The following is a 14547-nucleotide window of genomic DNA, read 5'->3' on the forward strand; positions in this document are numbered from 1 at the left end:
GGCCATTATCTATTTGGGATTTGCAGAGAGAGTGCTGTTGAATATTGCAATGAAAATTTCAATTATGGTGTTTGGAGATTTGAATGCATTAGCAAAAAAAGTTGGAGGGGTTTCAAGTTAAGAGTTCATAAAAAAGCTTCCAGATTTGGTGCTGAATTCAGCTCATAGTCTTCAATTTTAAGCAATCAAAGGATAGTTACGATTTAATTTATGGTATCTCTATACTCACTGAATTTTCCTTCAATGATTATTATATTTTTCCTTACAAAAACATATTCAGATTTTATGTTATTAATGGTTTAATTTGCTCTAATAAAAATTGGATTGATTTCTATTTCAGAAAATATTAACAAATAGATTATTCTCTTCACAATATTTGTCCCATTGCAAGTACTTCACTTTGAGATTAGAAGCGGATCTTAACAAATGTATTTTAATTATTATTATCAAACCATTTGTTTTGTCAGTTAATTTAATGTATTTGATAAGGTTACTAAACTATTGGTAAATTTATATTTTGATAATATAACTTCAAAAAGTAATAAAATAATTACAAAAATCTCCTTTAAATCATTAAACTATTCAAAGTTTTTAATTAAGTCACACATTGCCACCACTATGATAAACTTGCATTTATCTACGAATACCAACTTAAAGCTGCCGGTGATAATGGTTATGAAAATATCACAAGTGAATGATGTTACCGAATATAATTTAAGACAAAAAAAGAAGTTATCTTGTTTTGATTATGTCTAGTAAGAATATGGTTAACAAATACAAAGATTATAAGGAGGCTTCATTTGAATTATACAAAATCCCAATCTAGCAATAGAAGAAACTCAAGAAACCAAACTCTTTGAAAAAGTCCATTATATGAAAGTGAGGAAATGTAGTGTTCACTTAGAAGGCCAAAGCACCGTGCACTAAACCTAAGAGCTCAGTTGCATAAGTGGTTCTCATTTCATTTTTGATATTACCATATTTTTCTACTATTGTTAATAGTAAGTTTTTAACTTCTGCATTGCTTAGGATAAAAAATGAAGCACTTTATACAAGTGTTTGAACTAATATTTTGAGAGAATGCAAGTTGTTAACAGACTTGCCTTATTGATTCTATTCATGATGGTTCAACACAAATTTGAAGTAATTTTTTGAAGACCTTTGTTAGTATCTCAAGGCTGCAACTATTTTTTTAAAAAATAAGACTAATGTTGTTTCAATAGGGTCGGAAGCATGTAAATTATTGTACTAAAAAATCACACAAAGTTCAATTCCCAGGGAAGAGAGGTGGATCACAAGGATCTCTTAAATACCAAGTCTTTCCTTAGTCAGAATATTCCTTCTATCGTAATTTAATAGCACAATTAAATACTACTATTATACCCTCGAATATTGAAAGAAAAATAGGACAAGAAAGAACACAAGAATTTTAACGAGGTTCGGTAAATTATACCTACGTCCTCGGGCACTAACACCAGATGATAACTTTACTATCTCCAAAATATTACAAACAAATAGAATTCATTAAGAATTCTCAAATGGGAGAAAAGAGAAAACTAAGAGAGAAAGATTGGTTGGGATGATTGAAATGAGAAATGGTTAGGCCTATTTATAGTTAAGGCTCAGGGACTAACTTGCAAATGGCCTAAAAATTAGGGACCAAAATTGAAATTATCCCATTCAACTTTAAACAAGTTGCTTGCCACTTTTTTCTTTCGGTGCCAATTGCACCTCCCACCACCCATCATTTTTGACTTTTCAACAATCTCCACCTTGAAGATTTGATTAGGATAATCACATCTTCACTTCTTTCAACTCCCCAAATTCGATAAAGCTATCTTTTGTAATGCCTCCAAATGCGCTCTCGGCGCCATACACTGAAGGTGCTCAAATTCTCGGGATGTTAATCAAGTTCAAACAATGATTAAACTTGATTGTTGTTACCACTTTGGTCATCATATCTGCAGGATTATCTGCTGTCGGAATCTTCTGAAGTAGAATTTTTCCTTTTTCAAAGACTTCCCGCACAAAGTGATATCTTACGTCGATATGCTTGGTTCTTGAATGATAGACTTGATTTTTCGCTAAATGAATAGCGCTCGATTGTCACAATATAGACTAATGTGACTTTGAACAACTCCCAAGTCTTTCAACAATCCATTAAGCCAAATAGCCTCCTTAACAGCTTCTGTAACTGCCATATACTCTGCCTCTGTAGTAGACACAGCTACTGTAGACTGTAAGGTAGACTTCCAACTCACTGGGGCTTTCGCAAGAGTAAACAGATACCCGTAGTTGAACGACGTTTATCTAAATCACCAAGAAAGTCGGAATCAACATATCCAACTACAAACCCACCAAGTGCTTCATCCTGTTCAAAATTAAACCAACATCTACGGTTTTTCAAGATACCGTAGAATCCATTTCTGACTTGCCAATGTCCTTTTCGAGGATCATGCATATACCGCCACAACTCCAACGACTTGTGAAATGTCAGTCACAGTACACACCATCGCATACATCAAACTCCCAATCGCATTAGCATATGGGACTTTTGCCATATATTCTCTTTCTTCTTTAGTCTTCGGAGATAATTGAGCACTAAGTTTCAAATGAGAAGCAAGTGGGGTACTTACATGTTTTGTGTTTTCATTTACACTAAAACATTGTAATACCTTTTTCAAATATTGCTTCTGATTCAAACAAAGCTTGCCTCTCTATCTATCTCTACTTATCTCCATACCGAGAATCTTATTGGCCTCACCTAGATCTTTCATCTCGAACTCTTGATTCAACTGAGCCTTCAGCTTATCTATCTCTTTTTGGCTCTTCGAAGCGATTAACATATCATCAACATACAAGAGTAGATAAATGAAAGATCCGTCATGTAGCTTCTGCAAATACACACAATTGTCATATTTGCTTCTTGTGTACTTCTACCTTCTCATAAAGCTATCAAATCACTTGTACCACTGCCTCGGGGATTGCTTTAATCCATATAGCGATTTGTTCAGCTTACAAACCCAATTTCTACCACCAGCATCTTTGTATCCTTCGGGCTGAGTCATATAGATCTCCTCTTCTAACTCACCATGCAAGAAAGCCGTCTTCACATCAAGTTGAGCTAGCTCCAAATTCAACTGTGCTACCAAGGCCAACAAAATTCTAATGGAGGAATGCTTCACAACAGGGGAAAATACATCATTGTAGTCAATTCCCTCCTTCTGAGCGTAGCCTTTAGCTACCAATCTTGTCTTGTAGCGAACATCTTTCTTGCTAGGAGATCCATCTTTCTTTGCAAATACCCACTTGCATCCGATTGCCCTTTTACCTTTCGGTAATTGCGCCAACTCCGAAGTATTGTTCTTCAGGAGAGATTGCATTTCTTCATCCATGGCGCATTTCCATTTATCACTTTCTAAGCTTTGCATTGCTTCTTGATAAGTGACAGGAATATCATCATCAATAACGGGAAGGGCGTAGGCCACCATATCAGTAAATCGAGCAGGTTTACGAATTTCTCTCATTGGCCTTGCAAGCTATGAATCGGTTACGTGTACTTAACGGTTCTTGGGTCAAAACCTCTTCAACCTCTAATTCCTCCATTATGGCTGGAGAATTAGATTTATTAACTGGGCAAATCCCCATCTGCTTAAACTCCACCTGTTTTGGAGTACACTCCACCTGCTGTGGAGTATCGCTCGTCTGAATATCTTTATCTGCTACCTTTTTCAATGTGGCGATTCATCAAAGGTAACATCTCTCTCTGAGATCATTTTCTTTGTGTCTAAACACCAAAGACGAAATCCCTTCACTCCGGAAGTGATTCCCATAAAGAGAGCTTTCTTTGCCCTCGGATCTAACTTTGACTCCTTCATATGATAATATGCAGTGGATCCAAACACATGTAAGGAATCATAATCTGTAGCCGGTTTTCCAGACCATACCTCTATAGGAGTTTTTCTTTCTAATGCAGATGATGGCAAACGATTAAAAGATGACCAGCAGATATGTCACACCTCACCTAAAATTGCTTGCCCAACCCAAAGATTGGACAACATACATCGAACTTTCTCCAAGAATATTCGATTCATACGCTCGCCACTCCATTCATTGTGGTGTATCCCTAATCGTGAAGTGTCGAACAATACCATACTCTTGGCACACATCGAAGAACGGATCACTTCTATATTCCTCCATTGTCCGTCCTAAGCCGCTTGATTTTCTTGCCACTGGTTTTCGATCATAGTTTTCCATTTAAGAAAAACTCCAAGCACTTCATCCTTAGTTTTCATGGTATACACCCAAACTCTTCTGGAAAAGTCATCAATAAAAGTAACAAAGTAGTGTTTTCCTCCCAACGAAAGTGTTTTGGAAGGCCCCCACACATCTGAGTGAACATATTCCAAAATACCTTTTGTATTATGGATAGTAGTGCTTAATTTCACTCTCTTTTGCTTTCCAGAACACAATGCTCGCAAAATTTTAATTTGCAAGCCTTTTCACCTTTCAACAATCCTTGCTTTGCTGAATTTGCAAGGATTTTTCGCTGGCATGTCCCAACTTCATATGCCACAACCGCATTGAGTCCAATTCTTTGTTGCCGGAAGTCGCAATGATCGCTCCAATAACTGCATACTACCTTGGTAGTAATACAAGTTATTTTTCCTGATGCCCTTCAATATCACAAGTGCGTCAGATGTCACTTTCAAAACCCCATCTCTCATAGTAACAACTGAACCATTAGATTCTAAGGCTCCCAATGAGATGAGATTTTTCTTCAAACTGGGCACGTACCGAACATCAGTTAGAACTCTGGTTGATCCATCTTGATTCTTTAATTGGATTGAACCTATCCCAACAGTTTTACAGGCATTGTCATTGCCCATATAAACAACTCCTCCATTTAGCTCAACTAAATCAGAGAATCACTCCCGGTTAGGGGACATATGATAGGTACAACCCGAATCCAATATCCACTCATCTGAATGGAACGACAATGATGATGCAACCAGTGATAGTTCAGAGTCACTGGTATCATGCTTTACAACACAAGCATCTACAGCAGCTTTTCCCTTATTCTTCAGCTTTGGACAATTTTTCTTCCATTGGCCTTTCTCATGACAAAAGGCACATTCATCTTTCCCGAGTCTGGACTTTGACTTTGATCTCCCCTTTTGAGTTTTCTTCCGAGTGTATGAACGACCTCGGATTACTAAAGCTTCAGATCTCGATTGAGTTTTTCTGTTTGTCCTTCTTTCTCTGCTCATAATCAGATAAGGCCGCATGACTTCGCCGAGATATATCACTCCCGCCATGAAGTAGAGTAGTTTCTAGGAACTCAAACTCCTCGTGAAGTGACCCCAACAAAGATCAAAGCCAAATCTTCATCTTTGAATGTCTCATCCATATTCAAAGAAATCGCTGACTAACTGATTAAATTTGGTGATGTGATCATTCATTGTGGTACTTGGGACATATGTGAAGCGAAATGTCTTTTCTTCAAGTGGAGCTTATTTTGACCGCTTTTCTTCAAAAAATTTCTTCAAGTGCCACCCACAACTTATTTGCAGAAGTTTCCTTTGAAAAAGCATACCTCTGCTCTCGAGAAAGGCATGATCGAATTGTGCCACATGCCAACCGATTGATCGCCTTCCAATCTTTCTCCTGTACATCATCCGGTTTCTCTTCATCAATGGCAATGTCTAGACCTCTGAAAAGGGCATCTAGAACCTCACTTTGCCACATACCAAAATGGCCCGTGCCATCAAAGATCTCCACGGCCAATCTTGCATTTGCAATTGTCGGTCTTGTCCACATGGACGATGTTGAAGCTCCTACACTAACCGTTTTCTCCATATTCTTTCAATATACCTAAGGAAATCTTTCTGATGTGGAAGATCAGTTTAAACTGCAACCACAGAGCATACTACGATTAACCTTCTCTCTTGATACCACTTGTTGTTTCAATAGGGTTGAAGCGTGTAAATTATTGTACTAAAAAATCACACAAAGTTCAATTCCCAAGGAAGAGAGGTGGATCACAAGGATCTCTTAAATACCAAGTCTTTCCTTAGTCGAAATATTCCTTCTATCGTAATTTAATAGCACAATTAAATACTATTATTATACCCTCGAATATTGAAAGAAAAATAGGACAAGAAAGAACACAAGAATTTTAACGAGGTTCGTAAATTATACCTACGCCCCTGCACTAACACCAGATGATAACTTTACTATCTCCAAAATATTACAAACAAATAGAATTCATTAAGAATTCTCAAATGGGAGAAAAGAAAACTAAGAGAGAAAGATTGGTTGGGATGATTGAAATGAGAAATGGTTAGGCCTATTTATAGTTAAGGCTCAGGGACTAACTTGCAAATGGCCTAAAAATTAGGGACCAAAATTGCAATTATCCCATTCAACTTTAAACAAGTTGCTTGCCACTTTTTTCTTTCGGTGCCAATTGCACCTCCCACCACCCACCATTTTTGACTTTTCAACAACTAAGTCCTAGGGAGATTTGTTAGCTTGTCAGTAGGAGTAGCAATTTGAATTTTTGTTAAGGTTGTTACTTGAGACTTGTATATAAGGGCTGCATTGATAATGAATTAAATCATCCATTCATTTTCATCTTTTGTTCTATATTTTAATTAAGTCTTTGCTAAACCAACAGTGGTATCAGAGCCATTTTTCTTAAAGGACTTGTGAGAAAAGTTTTGTGAGAGTTCTGAGAGAAAATTTGAGAGGTACACTTTTGAGTTTTTGAGGAAAATGAAATCGGGATCAAGTAACCTGTCCATCTTGGCCCTACCTGTGTTTGATGGAGAGAATTATCAAGCATGGGCCGTGAGAATGCAAGCGTACATGGAGGGTTGTGATTATTGGAAAGCTGTCGAGGAAGACAATGAGGTGACTCCACTTCCGAACAATCCAACTATAAACCAGATCAAAATGCACAATTAAAGAACCACCAGGAAAGCTAAGGCAAAGTCTTGTCTTTATGCTTCGGTTTCACCAGCCATATTCAATAGAATTATGGCTTTTGGATCAACGAATGAGATATGGGACTACCTCAAAGTTGAGTATCAAGGAGATGAGAGGATCAAGAGCATGAAGGTGTTGAACTTGATCAGAGAATTCGAGGGGCTACAAATGAAGGAGTCTAAGTCAATCAAAGAATACTCAGGCAAGCTGATAGATATTGCCGACAAGGTAAGAGTTCTTGGGACTGATCTCTCTTATTCTAGACTGGTGCAGAAGATACTTGTCTCTGTGCCTGAGAAATATGAAGCAACTATTGCCTTTTTTTAGAACATTAAGGACTTGACTAAATTAAGAGTAGCAGAGTTGATCAGTGCTTTACAAGCACAAGAGCAGAGGAGGTTAATGAGGCAGGAAGAAAGCATAGAAAGAAGCATAGAAGGAGCATTGAAGGCTAAGGTGCAGGAATGAAAAAAAGGAGAGGAACAGAAGTGGAATGGGAAGAAGAGTGATTGCAATAGTGGTGCAGAAACTGTTGCAAAAGGTAATAGTACTGAAAATTATAATAAGTATTCTTCATGTAAGTATTTTGGAAAACGAAATTATCCCCATTTTAGGTGTTAAAGAAGGCCAGATGTGAAATGCCGAAGGTGTAACTTGATGGGGCACATTGAGAGGTTCAGAAAGGAACTGAGAAATCAGCAGCTAGGAGGAGCACATGCTGTAGTTAAAGAAGAAGAAGACCATTTGTTTGTCATCTTTTACTTCTCATCAAGCATTTTATGCGACAGTTGGTTAGTAGATAGTGGTTGTACCAATCACATGACTTATGATGAGAAGCTGTTTAAAGACCCTGACAGGTCCTTGAAGTCGAAAGTAAGAATAGGAAATAGAGTGTAATGGCGTAAATTCAATGTTATCGGAACAGTGGTTTTGTAACCACAAATCCGATTTAAAGAGAAGTTTATTTCAATATTTTTGCTTGAAAATTTATATGATAGGAAAATCGTATGAAAATATTGATAGGAAAATTTTATCAATTTAGTGATTAGTTAGAAAAAGAAATTATTGAAGAAATTGGGTAAAATAAGGTATCGGGACCTCTATCTCAGAAAAGCGAGTCAAAATAATTTTACAAATATTTATGAAATGTTATTAATGTGGTAGTAAAATTTTGTTAGGAAATTTTAATGTTTGGGTAGTCAATTAAATGAAAAGGACTGAATTGTAATAGGTGTAAAAGTTGCTAGAGTGATTAAATAGCTTATTAGTCTAATGCGAAAGGATATAAAAGGCAATTAGACCCAAAATTTATTTGGGCTGGACGGCAAGGGTATGAAATCAGCAGAAAAATTGATAAATTAAGGGTAAAATTGGAATATTGCAAAATTAACTAAATAAAACTAGGACTAAATAGGAAATATCTAGATTTCTCTTCATTTCTCTTCAATTCCAGCAACTAAAAACGCCATAGGAGGGTTCTCTAAGCTGGTATTTCATAATTTTGCACCAAGTGAGTTAATCCTTGCCTTTTTCTTGTAATTTTGTGTTTCTAAGACTTTTACAACTAGATCCTACTATTAAATTCATTAGTTTTGATTTCATGGATGAAATTTAAAGTCACCATGGTTGAGTGCTGTAAGTTTATGATGAAATAGAATGAAATTAAAGCTTTAATTTGTTTATGAGATGATTTTATTAGGCAATTTCAATGGAAATTGATTTTGGGACCTAATTGTGAAAATGTTTGGAATTAAAGTCTATTGCTGAAATTCTGATTCCTAAAGGCTGTAAACTAGTTTAAGGTGATAGAATAAAATGTTAATTGAGAAAAATCAGCTCAATTGAGAGGCTAATTGAGTAGGGACGAAATTATCATTTATTAAAAGCTTGGGGGAAAAATGGTAATAAACAGCTTGCACTAAAACAGTTTGGACAGCAGCAGTAGACTAACTTTGAAAAATCACCAAAAATTGTAGGAATCGAATTAGAAGATGAACAAAATATGGAATTAAATCTTATTGAGTCTAGTTTCTCATAGAAGAAATATTGTAAGCAATGGATTTGTAAATGTTGAGATATAATGAATTTTGTGAGACAAGGTTAGAATGAATTCGGGTTCCCTTGTTCTGACTTTGAAAAATTATAAAAAATTGAATAAAAATAATTAGGGACTTAAATTTATATGTATAGAATTCTGAATGAGTCTATTTTTAATATAAATAAACAAGAACATCATTTGAATTCTGTATAAAGAGATAATTTATTTTTAGTGAAGAAGGGTCAGAACTGTTAGATAACAGAACAGTGGTGACTTTGAAGAATAAACTGTACTGATTGACTAAACCAAAAATTCTGAAAATTTATGGTAAAAATATATATGAGTCTAGTTTCAGGGAAAATTAACGGATCTTAATTTGGAGTTCCGTAGCTCAAGTTATAAATAATTTAGTGACTATGACTCAAGTAGACAGCTTTGAATGACCTATAAATAATAGTTGAATTATAGAGAATGTTGCATATGAACATGAAATGTATTAAATTGATAATTAAATTTATTTATTTAGATCCGTAAGATTCAAATACGAAGCTAGATCGAGGAAAGGAAAAGTTCGGGATTAATAGATTTTCTTTGTTTACAAACAAGTATCAAGGTAAGTTCGTAACTTGAATTATATTCTTAAATGCTTGAAATGCATGTTTTGATATGAATATGATTTGAATGTTCATTGTATGAAAATTTATGAAACATTGATATATTTGATAAAATGGGAAGAAATCCGTTTGAATGAAAGGAAAATTAGATGGATCTCTGAAAAGGAATTGACGGTAAAAGGATCTAGCCGGACGGGTGATCCTATCTGATATAGCCCTCCAAGAATATGTGTAAAATGGATTTAGCCGGACGGGTAATCCGAATTAGGGTCTGAATTTAGCTTTGGATGGTAATTTAGATCCAAGCTCATTAGAGTAATTGTCGTTGCAGGGGATTTAGCCTGGAGTGGTAATCCCGACAATACTCTATGAGTTTATATTGCAGGGGATTTAGCCTGGACTGGTAATCCCGCTGCAAGGTTGAGGTTCGCGGGAGTGTGCTCTCTGAAATGGAAATGTGCACACATGAATATGAATTGACGGACCCGGAATTGTACACTAAAAGTGTACCTCTGAAAATCCATCGAAATTCCAATAAATTCAACGGGATAAATATGAAAAATAATAAGGGAATGAAAATCATGGTATTGATGAGTACATTAATCATGGTATATATATATATATATATTATTGATACATGGAAATTATTGTACTAACTTGAATGTTGAGTTTGTGCATGTTAGGGTAATAATGCATTGAATGGATATATGAATGTTTATTATATTGTATTGAAAATATTAGGTAAGTATAATTCTTGTTACATGAGCTTACTAAGCACAAAATGCTTACCCCATTTCCTTTTTCCCTGTTTTGTAGTGTTAAGAGCTCGGAGGTCGGATTTGGTCGGAGACACATCACACTGTCAACCTCAGGATTTCGGTATATATAGAAACTTTATTTTGGAAATCAATGGCATGTATAAGCTAACAAAGTAAATGTTAACGTGAAATGAATGTAAAGTTAGCCATTAGTATGGTTAACAAACCTGGTTATAGATATGTGATGACGTTATCTTATATAAATGCATGAATCTATCATGAAAATATGTTGAATTGAAAAAAAATTAATTAAGTAAACTCCGGTAATGCCTCGTACCCTATTCCGGCAATGAATACGGGTAGGGGTATTACATTTATTGGTATCAGAGCTACGATTTAGCCGGTTCTAGGACCGATGTAGCGAATACGGGATTAGCTATACATGCCATTTAAATTATTATTGATAGTGTAATATCTCCTGACCATTTAAAATGTGTTTTTCTTATAGTAATGTCATCCGACCGAGCTCAATCTGAGGAAGCTAGGAGTCATGCTCCGGCTTCAGTACAAAGAGAAGAAACTAGCAGTAGAAGGCCCGAGACAGAGGGTCGAAGGGAGGAGGCAAAAATAGCCTTCTTTCAAATAATGAATGAATGGTTTAATCAATACTTAAGAACTAACCCTGTAGTGCAGCAAGTTCAAGCTCCCCCTCCTGCTCCTTCACCGGTTCCCGAGATCCCACAAGGTACAGGTACTGAATCTGTCAGAAAAGGGAAAGCTCCAGTAGATAAAATTCGAAAATATGGGGCCGAAGAATTTCGAGCAGCAGTTGATGATGATTCCGAACGGGCTGAATTCTGGTTAGAAAATACTACTCGGGTTCTGGAAGAATTATCTTGTACACCAGAAGAATGTCTGAAATGTGCCGTCTCACTGCTAAAAGATACAGCTTACCATTGGTGGAATACTAAAGCTTCAGTTGTTCCGAAAGAAGAAATTACATGGGAATTCTTTCAGACCGAGTTCAGAAAAAAATATATCAGCCAGAGGTTCCTTGACCAGAAAAGAAAAGAATTTCTTGAGCTAAAACAGGGCAATAGATCAGTATCTGAATATGAAAGAGAATTTGTTCGATTGAGTAAATATGCTCGAGAATGGGTACAGTCAGAAGTTGAAATGTAAACGATTCAAGAAGGGTTGAATGAAAACATTAAATTCTTGATCGAATTCTTGAAATTCGAGAGTTTGCTACATTGGCGAGAGAGCTTATAAAGCGTAAGAATTGAGCAAAGAAAAGAAACAGTGAGAGGAAGCTCGAATTTTAGTAAAAGACCGATGGGAAAATCCCGCTTCGATTCAAAGAAATTGAAGAAATATCAAGATCGTTCTACTTCAGCCATTGGGTATTCGGGCAAAGAACGAGGTTCTCAACGCACTAATCCAAGGCCTTCTACTCCATCAGTGACCAGTGTTGGCAGTGTTGGCACTCCTAAACCGAGATGCCAGTACTGTAATAAAGCTTATTTTGGTGAATGCCGATTTAAGAGTGGGACTTGTTACCGATGTGGTTCTTTTGACCATTTCCTCAGAGATTGTCCAGAAAGGGTTGAAAAAGAAATTGAACATATATCGAGGCAGACCACCTCGACCATCCGGTAATGTCAGTGGTAGTCGAGGAGCTACAAAAGATACTATAGGTAGGCCTGAGGTACGACCACCTGCTAGGACATATGCCATTCGTGCCAAAGAAGATGCTTCAGCACCCGATGTTATTACTGGTACATTTTCTTTACTTGATACTGATATTATTGCATTGATTGATCCTGGTTCTACGCATTCATATATATGTGTTAAACTTGCAATTGTTAAAAATTTATCTGTTGAACCTACTGAATTTGTGGTTAAAGTCTCGAACCCCCTGGGCCAGTCTGTGTTAGTGGATAAAATTTGTAAAAATTGTCCACTGATGGTAAGAGGTTATTGTTTCCCGGCTGATTTGATGTTACTGACATTTAATGAATTTGACGTGATATTGGGTATGGATTGGTTAACCCAGCATGATGCGGTAGTAAATTGTAAACAAAAATATATTGTGTTAAAATGTCAGAATGGTGAGTTGCTCCGGGTTAAATCTGATCAGACAGAGGGGTTATCTGATATGATTTCAGTAATGGCAGCACAGAGGTATGTCAAAAAGGGGTATGATGCTTACTTGGCTTATGTACTCGACACCAAGGTATCTGAGTCAAAGATACAGAGCGATTCGATGGTATGTGAATTTTCCGATGTGTTTCGGAAGAATTACCAGATTGCCACCGAAAGAGAAGTGGAATTTTCTATAGATTTGATTCCGGAACTACTCCGATCTCCATAGCTCCGCACCCTGGATGGCTCCTATAGAATTAAAAGAGTTAAAGACACAATTGCAAGAGCTTGTTGACAGGGGTTTTGTTCGACTGAATCATTCACCTTGGGGTGCTCCGGTTCTGTTTGTGAAAAAGAAATATGGGTCTTTGAGATTGTGTATTGACTACCGGCAGCTTAATAAAGTAACCATAAAGAATAAGTACCCGTTACCTCGGATTGATGATTTATTTGATCAGCTGAAAGGTGCTACTATGTTTTCAAAGATTGATCTTCGATCAGGTTATCAGTTACGGGTAAAGGAGTCAGATGTGCCAAAAATAGCCTTTAGAACCAGGTACGGGCATTATGAGTTTCTAGTTATGCCGTTTGGGCTAACTAATGCACCTGCAGTATTCATGGATTTGATGAACCGGATATTTAGACCATACTTAGACAGATTTGTAGTAGTATTCATTGATGATATTTTGGTTTATTCTCGGGATGAAGAAGAACATGCAGAACATTTGAGAATTGTGTTGCAAATTCTACGAGAGAAGCAGTTGTATGCTAAATTCAGTAAATGTGAATTTTGGCTTCGAGAAGTGAGTTTTCTTGGACACATTGTATCTGCCGAAGGCATCAGGGTAGATCCAAGTAAAATCTCAGCTATTGTCAATTGGAGAATGTATCTGAAGTTAGAAGTTTCTTGGGTTTAGCTGGTTATTATCGGAGATTTGTATAGGGATTCTCTATGATAGCTTCTCCAATGACTCGATTATTGCAGAAAGATGTAAAGTTTGAGTGGATGAATGTCAACAAAGTTTCAACCGATTGAAAGACCTATTAACGAAAGCACCTGTATTAGTGCAGCCTGAACCGGGTAAGGAATTTGTTACTTACAGTGATGCCTCATTAAATGGTTTAGGTTGTGTTTTGATGCAAGAAGGTAAAGTAATAGCCTATGCTTCAAGACAACTTAAACCACATGAAAGAAATTACCCAGTACATGATCTTGAATTAGCTACTATTGTATTTGCGCTGAAGATATGGCGGCATTACTTGTACGGTGAGAAATGTTATATTTATACTGATTATAAAAGCTTGAAATATTTGATGACACAAAAAGATTTGAATTTGAGACAGCGCAGGTGGCTTGAACTAATAAAGGACTATGATTTGATTATTGATTACCATCCGGTAAGGCTAATGTTGTAGTGATGCTTTGAGCCGAAAATCTCTGCTTTGCTTTACGAGCTATGAATACCCGGTTATCATTGATGATGATGGTTCAATCTAGCTGAATTGAGAGCTAAACCGACATTTTTACAGCAAATATGTGAAGCTCAGAAGAATGATGAGAAGTTACAGGTTAAACGGGCACAGTGTGAGTCGTAATGATTCTCAATTTGATTGGTTCGATGATTGTTTATTATTCGAGGTAGGGTATGTGTACTTGAATTCAGTGTGTACCTCGTAATTCGTGAGCTCATACGTAAGATTCTACGCGAGGCCCACAGTAGTACTATGTCCGTACATCCGGGAGTAATAAAATGTATAATGATCTGAAAAAGATGTACCGGTGGTCGGAATGAAACGTGATATCTCCGAGTTTGTATCAAGGTGTTTAATATGTCAACAAGTTAAAGTGAACATCGGTACCTTCGGGTTACTTGACCAATTACTATATTGGAATGGAAAAGGAAAGAATCACTATAGATTTTGTATCGGGCTACCTTTGTCTCCGAGGAAAAAGATGCTATTTGGGTGATTGTAGACCGATTGACAAAGTCACTCACTTTAT

Source organism: Gossypium arboreum, chromosome 10 (genome assembly GCF_025698485.1).
Source record: "Gossypium arboreum isolate Shixiya-1 chromosome 10, ASM2569848v2, whole genome shotgun sequence".
Taxonomy (NCBI): Eukaryota; Viridiplantae; Streptophyta; class Magnoliopsida; order Malvales; family Malvaceae; genus Gossypium; species Gossypium arboreum.